This window comes from Silene latifolia, chromosome 11, assembly GCF_048544455.1.
Source record: "Silene latifolia isolate original U9 population chromosome 11, ASM4854445v1, whole genome shotgun sequence".
Lineage (NCBI taxonomy): Eukaryota > Viridiplantae > Streptophyta > Magnoliopsida > Caryophyllales > Caryophyllaceae > Silene > Silene latifolia.
The window spans coordinates 66,376,277-66,384,765 of NC_133536.1; the positions used below are offsets into that span (position 1 = coordinate 66,376,277).

The 8,489-nt window shown below is 35.7% G+C and overlaps 1 long non-coding RNA gene across 1 annotated transcript; it reads right to left on the reverse strand.

Moving 5' to 3' along the window:
- Nucleotides 1-1,048: 1,048 nt before the first annotated feature.
- Nucleotides 1,049-4,447, reverse strand: LOC141614908 (uncharacterized). Its single transcript, XR_012529458.1, has 3 exons — nt 4,366-4,447; nt 4,199-4,266; nt 1,049-1,135 (listed from the first exon to the last, which is right to left on the reverse strand). It is a non-coding gene; the product is annotated as an uncharacterized LOC141614908 (long non-coding RNA).
- Nucleotides 4,448-8,489: the final 4,042 nt, after the last annotated feature.

Genomic DNA, 8,489 nt, shown 5'->3' on the forward strand with positions numbered 1-8,489 from the left:
CTCCCATTACAACGAGTTGATACTTCTCGGGAGGTGACAAATCCCGACACCAATGTCGCAACCTATTTTCGAAAGCATCCATGAATTATTTTGTGGAAGAAGAAGAAAGGTTTTGTAGAGATGTTTTTCGTGTTTCGGATGATGAAATAATGAAGCACAAAAGTTCCTATTTATACAAAACAATCAGCGCTTTTTGGAGTCGCCACAATGAAGCAGGAAGGTTTTGGAATGAAATCCGACACGGTTTCCACGAAGCAGCTTTAAGCATACGGGTTTTTCTCTCCTTATTTTAGGGGGGGAAGGGCTAGTCGCCCCCATTCGCGACGGATCGTTTCCATGTCAGTCGAAAATTTCGAAATTTTTTCGCCTATTCACATTTTCCACAAAATTCGAAAGTTGATAACACGACGTCAATTTTCCTCCAAAATTCAAGATCTCGCAAATCCGAGTCTTGATCTCACAAAAATCAAATCAAATACACTCGTAAATGTCTCTTTTGAAATTCATCCGTGACGGTTTGAGTTTTAGTTTTTTCGAGTCGCAAATCAATTTTAACAAAGTTCGATGCAATTTAATTCAAACACGAGTTAATTGCTCAAAATTTGAAATCAAATTCTTTCGAAAAAATCCAAACGTGACGACCTGTTGCGGAATTTTCAACACTCTGACACGTGTTCGGTCTCCTGGTTATAATCTTCGATTGACCTGGGGTCTATACTTTGACTTTCGCCCTGTCCAAGCCTCAGTCGAAGTGGGGGCTCTGTAGATACCCAGTATCTGTCAAGTCTCCAACAAACACCCAATGATTATCGGACTACAACATGCTTAGGAATCGCAGCTGTGAACCCCCGCAATAACGCGGAAAATATAACTTATAAATTCAAGCGTAAATTAGGAAATTTTTTGAAACTTTTAAAGTTTAAAGCGCGGGTTCATTAAAACCTAAAACATAAATAAAGAATGCGGAAATAAAGATTAAATTATACAAACACGATAGTCAAAGGTGAGGGAAATATATCCCTCGAATGACAAAATGGTAAATGGTGAGTCTAAGGAATCCTAATAAACCAACTACTAGTCTAAGGTTTAGTTCTCGCTAGCCCACACGTCTTCCCCACGTAAGCATCTTCACAACCTGTCATTCATGTAAACATGAACGCCACAGTCAGTGGGGAGTAACTCAAGGTTATCCCAGCCACAAAATGTCGAAACACAGATAAACAAGAACATATTAGAACATCATAGATATAACCATTTGATGCAAGCATTGAGACATGAGACTAACATTCAAAACATGCGTAGTAAATCATATATAAGGCATATGATACATCCATGTGAGACAATCCAACCAAAACGTCATAAATGATAATACAACTATAAACACGATAGAATATCATATGTCACGGATTAACAAGATTACATAATAATACATGTGAATGGAAACCTTAGCCATGAACTTGAAAACCAAATAACATACAATACACGAAATGGGACTACTAACATCACATAATAAGCAAAGCATCCGGCTCAGAGGCTACCTTTAAAGCATGTCCGAGATACAAATCCTTAAGTACCTTGGCTTAGCGGTTACCTTTAAAACATGTCCAAGGCACGACCTCTAAAGTATATGGCTCAGCGGTTACCATTAAAACATGTCCAAATACTACAAACAAGTGCCCGACTCAGAGGTTACCTTTAAAACATGTCCGAGGCACAACACATAAAGTATCTGGCTCAGCGGTTACCTTTAAAACATGTCCAAATATTACAAACAAGTACCCGACTCAGAGGTTACCTTTAAAACATGTCCGAGGTACAATAAACAAGTATCTGGCTCAGCGGTTACCATTAAAACATGGCCAAATACAACAAACAAGTGCCCGACTCAGAGGTTACCTTTAAAACATGTCTGAGGCACAACAAACAAGTATCTGGCTCAGCGGTTACCTTTAAAACATGGCCAAATACAACAAACAAGTGCCTGACTCAGAAGTTACGTTTAAAACATGTCCGAGGCACAACAAACAAGTATTTGGCTCAGCGGTTACCTTTAAAACATGGCCAAATACAACAAACAAGTGCCCGACTCAGAGGTTACCTTTAAAACATGTCCGAGGCACAACAAACAAGTATCTGGCTCAGCGGTTACCTTTAAAACATGGCCAAATACAACAAACAAGCATATGGGATGGGATTATTAATGTCACATTCATACTTATGGCTTGCATCTCACCATAAGTACGGATGGGAACATCAATCCCGACGATCATATCGCAACTAGAGGGCCTATGGCTCACCCCTAGTATCCGATAGGACCAAGACTCAGGGACGGGATGATTAATGTCACATTCATACTTATGGCCTGCATCACCATCAGTACGGATGGGAACATCACTCCTGACGATCATACTGCAACTAGAGGGCCTATGGCTCACCCCTAGTATCCGATAGGACCAAGACTCAGGGACGGGATGATTAATGTCACATTCATACTTATGGCCTGCATCACCATAGGTACGGATGGGAACATCACTCCCGACGATCATACCGTAACTAGAGGGCCTATAGCTCACCCCTAGTATCCGATAGGATCAAGACTCTCACAACCGAACAATACTAGACATTATCTAGAGTACGACTCACTATAAGTAACTATTTATAATAAATATTTCATACGAGTATTATATTAATAAATATTTCACTTCATAATTTAACATGTCGGTTAAATAAAATAAATAAAATATAACAAGTAGTAATGAATAATTTACGTTATGTGAAAATTTACGGAATACAAACAAATCTAATACAAGTTACAAAATGAGCCCAACATTTAGGACCAAAAGAGCCCAACAATTTGGACCATAGGAGCCCAACAAATAAAACCGATTGAATCCATCAATTAAAGCCTAATATGTAAAAGAACGATATTTATGAGCCACGTTATACGAAACACGAGACAAAACGTAAAAAAAACAAAATCCGAACCACCCATAAGCATATACGAGTCAACAAGGGAAAACTTTGGTCATGATACGAATAAAAAGCATAAACAACCATCATACACAAAGGATAAATATATTTATATAACTTAAAACGGTAAAACGGGCGCCATTTACTCATACGTACTACGAATCGAGTGATTCAAGTGACTAAACCACCTAATATTCCGACGCCGGTCCATCTGTCATATTTTCAGTGGTATTGGAGGTCATCCCGGTCAGGTATGACAGGTGTCCAGGCCAACACGGGTGAGTTTGAGACGGGTTTCTAAGCACGAGTAAGGCGGCAATCGTCCATACTAGTTATCCAAATCATACATGTATATACACATGAGACAGAAATTAACAAGTTGGCACAAATAACCCAAGAAACCAATCCAAAAACAGTCCACAAAATACACCCATCAACAATCTATAACATGGTTTCTAGACAATTTGTGAAGCCGTCTTAAGACAAAATTTTAAGCATGAAAGGGGTGGAATTTCTCACATACCACCAACCCATTACATACTTGGATATACAAAGGAGGCGGGAATAAACTATTTGGTTCAAATTATCCGTGGGATCGACTCAAAAACAGTCCACAAAAGTCACTCATCATCAACTTATATATATATGGTTTTTCTAGCAAATTCATGAGGCCGTCTTAAGACAAGTTTTTAAGCATGTTACAAGGCCTAATTCATCCAAACAAAAGACCATATTCATTCATGTATATGCACACAAGACGTGAGTAATCAAATTGACCCGAACCAACAACAATTTCAGCTCACAAATCGCATCCAAAAACACCTAAAACAGTCCCCTGTTTCACTTTTCAATTCCCAGTTTTGCGTCCGTTTTAAGACAAGTTTTTAAGCTTGGTACAAGGCGGAAATTAACCATACAAAGGACCCATATTATACTTGGTTATACAATTGAGACAGAAGTAACAGAGTTGGCTCGAACCACCAAACAAACATAGACCAAAACGAGCACAAAAATCGTCTCACAGCTCCTTCATTCACGTTTTTACTTAGCCATATTGAGTTATATTTCGACCCCCATTAAAACAAGGTTTAAGATGGAGTTTAACACGATAAATTCGAGCATACAAATGAGTAAAGTATAAAGAACCAATCTTTAACACATAAAGAGCATGAAAAACGACATATAAGACGAAATTTCGACACTTTGTCTAGTAACCTATCACCGTTACCTTAAACGCTCCTTATTCTTCGAATAAACGGTCCACAAAGCTTGAGTCTTCCACCGGGTCTTCGAAACCTTCGACAAGGAGCAAGAAAACGAAAGGATTGAGCCAAAAACCGAAACTTTTATAAGACGGTGAAAAACGAAACCATCACAAAAATGAGACTTTATTACCTTGAAAGATGAAGGAGGAAGTAAGGAGGAGAATGGTACAAAAATTAAGAGGAATGGTGAAGAAATGGGGCCGGGATCTGTGTTACAAAGGTACGAAAATGGAGTTTTTTGAGCTTGCTTAGTTTATTTGAGCTGCTGCAATATGTTTGTTGTTGCAGGGGAAACACAAAAAGGAAGGGGAAAAGAAGGGAGGTGGGGACGGGGTAATAATAATAATAATAATAATAATAATAATAATAATAATAATAATAATAATAATAATAATAATAATAATAATAATAATAATAATAATAATAATAATAATAATAATAATAATAATAATAATAATAATAATAATAATAATAATAATAATAATAATAATAATAATAATAATAATAATAATAATAATAATAATAATAATAATAATAATAATAATAATAATAATAATAATAATAATAATAATAATAATAATAATAATAATAATAATAATAATAATAATAATAATAATAATAATAATAATAATAATAATAATAATAATAATAATAATAATAATAATAATAATAATAATAATAATAATAATAATAATAATAATAATAATAATAATAATAATATGTGAATGTAGAGTGTAAGAGGGTAGTTGAAGGTGTTGTCGATACGGGATTGGTCGAGAAAAGATTAGTCTCACAAGTGGAAAATGTGACGGTCTATAGCTAGACGGAAATTCGCCTTAAACCTACTATAATTTAAGACGGAAGTTTACTATCATTAATATTATTATTATTATTAGGAAAAATTACAAATAACCACCACGTATTTGCGTATTTTTACAAAAAACCACCATGTATTTGTAATTTTACAAATAACCCCCAAACTTTCATCTAAACTCCCCAATCACCACCTTATATCTGCCCCGACACTTATTTTTCTTATTTCCCGACTTGTTAAATAACGTTTTACGTAAAATGCCCATAATACCCTTCCCTTTATGTAAAAATTATCAGCAATATACTCCCAAACTTATGAACCTAAATCCCCAATTTGTTAACCCTAATTAATTCACAACGATCTATCAATTTCCTCAGAACAAAACTACTCCGTATTGTTCAACAATCATGAACTCCATTAATCAAACTCAAAGCTACGCCCATGGCGAAAACCCCGAATAATGAAGACACCATTAATGTTCTACTTACTTTCTTACACTCCATTTTCAACTCTCCTCTAGACTCCAAGAAAATCAAACAAATCCCATAAATTTCTTCATCCTTCTTCATCTCTCGTCCTCATATGCTTCTCCCTCGCACCTTTTTCGTCGTCTCAAACCTCCTCATTCTCGGCACCATTAATGTCTCTCATAAACCCAACTGCCTTCTCCATTCCCCGATTCACCTCGCTTCTTTTTCCGCCATTTTTTCAGACTACGACGAGAAGTTGATACTGTCGAAAAACGAGATGGTTTTGTTGCCTTCAGACGGATTTCCGCCATGAATTTGAGTAAAGAAGAGATGGAGTTCTGGAAACAGCCGGATTATCAAAGGGTATGTGCCTTGGATTTTGGGCTCGGGTATCAAAGAGAGTCGTACTGAGATATCTTCGGAGAAACATCGGTTTTTGGTGGTGGTTGCCTCCGGTGGGGTGGGTTGAATCAGCGGAGGAATTAGATATTAGGGATTGATTGGCATTTCTCCGCAAATGATTTTGGTATGTGGTATGTTTGGGAGTACTACTATTGATTTTGCAAATAGAGCCATAGAGGGAAGGGTGTTATGGGAATTTTACATAAAATGTTACTTAACGAGTCGGGAAATAAGAAAAATAAGTGTCGGGGCAAATATACGGTGGTGATTGGGGAGTTTAGATGAAAGTTAAGGGGTTATTTGTAAAATTACAAATACATGGTGGTTATTTATAAAAATACGCAAATACGTGGTGGTTATTTGTAATTTTTCCTTATTATTATTAATACTATCCGACTAAAATACGTATTTTTATATAAATTAAGCTTTAAAATATTATTTTATAAAAATCGTGTTTAAAATAAAGTAATTAAATTAAATAATTTAAAATTATGAAATAAAGTAAGTAACGGTTAAATAAATTTTAAATGTCAAAATGAGAAATTCGCGGGTGTTACAATCACCCCATCTTTTAAAAAGTTCGCCCTCGAAACTTGAAAATAGAAATGAAAGGTTATAAAAAGAAAGCTGGACTTTTTGAAATTGGTAATTAAAATATTAAAAGGTAACTTATTGTAAGAATTAAAAGTTCCTTCAAAATTTTCAAGTAAAATTTTCCAGCAGCACCAGATTCTCGTCAAAGGAACGGAAGTGTTCTCGTTGCGCATTCAAGAACATCACACTCCAAATCGAAGACAATGTCAAAAATCAAATCCTTTACAGAAATCCCAAATCAAAATACTTTCGAAAATATTTATGAAGAGTTTTCAAAGGTATAAGTCTCCTTCATGAAACGAAATTGCTCTTGTCGTGCACACAAGAGCGCTAACTTTCCCATTCAAAGACAGTTTAAAACAAAAATCATTAATCGATAAGCGTAGGACAAGTTATTAGACGTCTTTAATAACGAGTCCTAACATTCCATCATCGTAAAAAAACAATCGAAAAAGGTAATCCACTCAAATTTTCTTTTGCAAAAGCAAAAACAAAAATAAAAGTTTCAATTTAAACTCAAAAAGGAGTCAAGTTCTTGAAATTATAACATTAAACTTTGACAAGGAATCATAAATAAATCAAAGTTAGTTAGAAATTGAGCAAAATTAAAAGTAATCTCGGGTTTAGTAATTAAAAATTAATAAAAAGAAGTTATACTCAAAGAACAAAAGAGAATTAAATCAAATTTTCATTTTTCAAATCTTTACAAATAGATAAAGTTTTGTAACAGTAATATAAATTTTTAACAAAGAACCAAAAATGGTAGCTTGAAATATTTAGAAATTGTACGAAATGGAAAAACAACTTAGATATTACGTTTACAAAGCACGCTGAAAGAATTTAAACTTAACCAATAAAAGAACTATGACAAACTTTCTCGGGGTAAGAGTCGAAGTAAGCTCAACAAGGATGTCAAAGATAGAATTTTTCATAAGCCTCTAGATTAGAATCGAAAGGGAAAGCACAACCAAAAGAATAGGAGGTGCATGAACAATAAAGCTTATGGTCAAGGAAAAGAGAAAGGTACAAAGGTGAGTTGAGAGGAAGGATTACAAAAGAATTCCAAGGGTAAAACAGAATGAATGATATAAGAGAAACTCCGATGGTAAATCAAAAGGAGTTTAGAAGAAGGATGAGCATCACGGAATAAAAGTAAGATAAGGTTGATCAAGGATAGAAAACACACCCATAACGGTGTCGGGAGGAACGGCGGCTCCGACTTGATTCTCGACACGAACGGCTTCTCTTGGCTCAGCTTCCGGATCATGAGGAGGAGAAGTCTTCTTCTTCTCGGGGAAATCCTTGATGAAATGACCGGGCTTCTTACAAAGGTAACACTTCAAGGGCATATCAAAGCATCCAATTCCGGGGTGATAAGCTTGCCTTCACTTGAAGCACTTGCGGGTCTCCTCAGGGTTGTCTTCCGACGAGGGAGCTTGTCCACCTTGCACTTGTCCACTTGGTACTTGTCCTCTTGGAAATGGCTTCTTCTTCTTCTTAGCAGATGATGAAGACGAGGGCACCAAGGATCTCTTGCCACAGAAGTTAGGACGATGATTGACTTGAGCATTGGCATCTCGTTGATTCCGGAGAATTTGAGTAAGAGCCTCCATGACAGTATTCTCCACCTTGGTTGGTCGCACCATCTTCTCAAGACACCAAATAAATCAATCAAGTTAGAACCTAACAAATAGCATACACAAAGAGACTACCAACTTAGGTCCTTAGTTCTACCCATCTCTCATTCATTATTCAAGGTCACGTTCAAACTAAGTTTGGGGTACACGTGTGTGCGTCAGGAGCAACAAAGGCTCTGATACCAACTGTGAACCCCCGCAATAACGCGGAAAATATAACTTATAAATTCAAGCGTAAATTAGGAAATTTTTTGAAACTTTTAAAGTTTAAAGCGCGGGTTCATTAAAACCTAAAACATAAATAAAGAATGCGGAAATAAAGATTAAATTATACAAA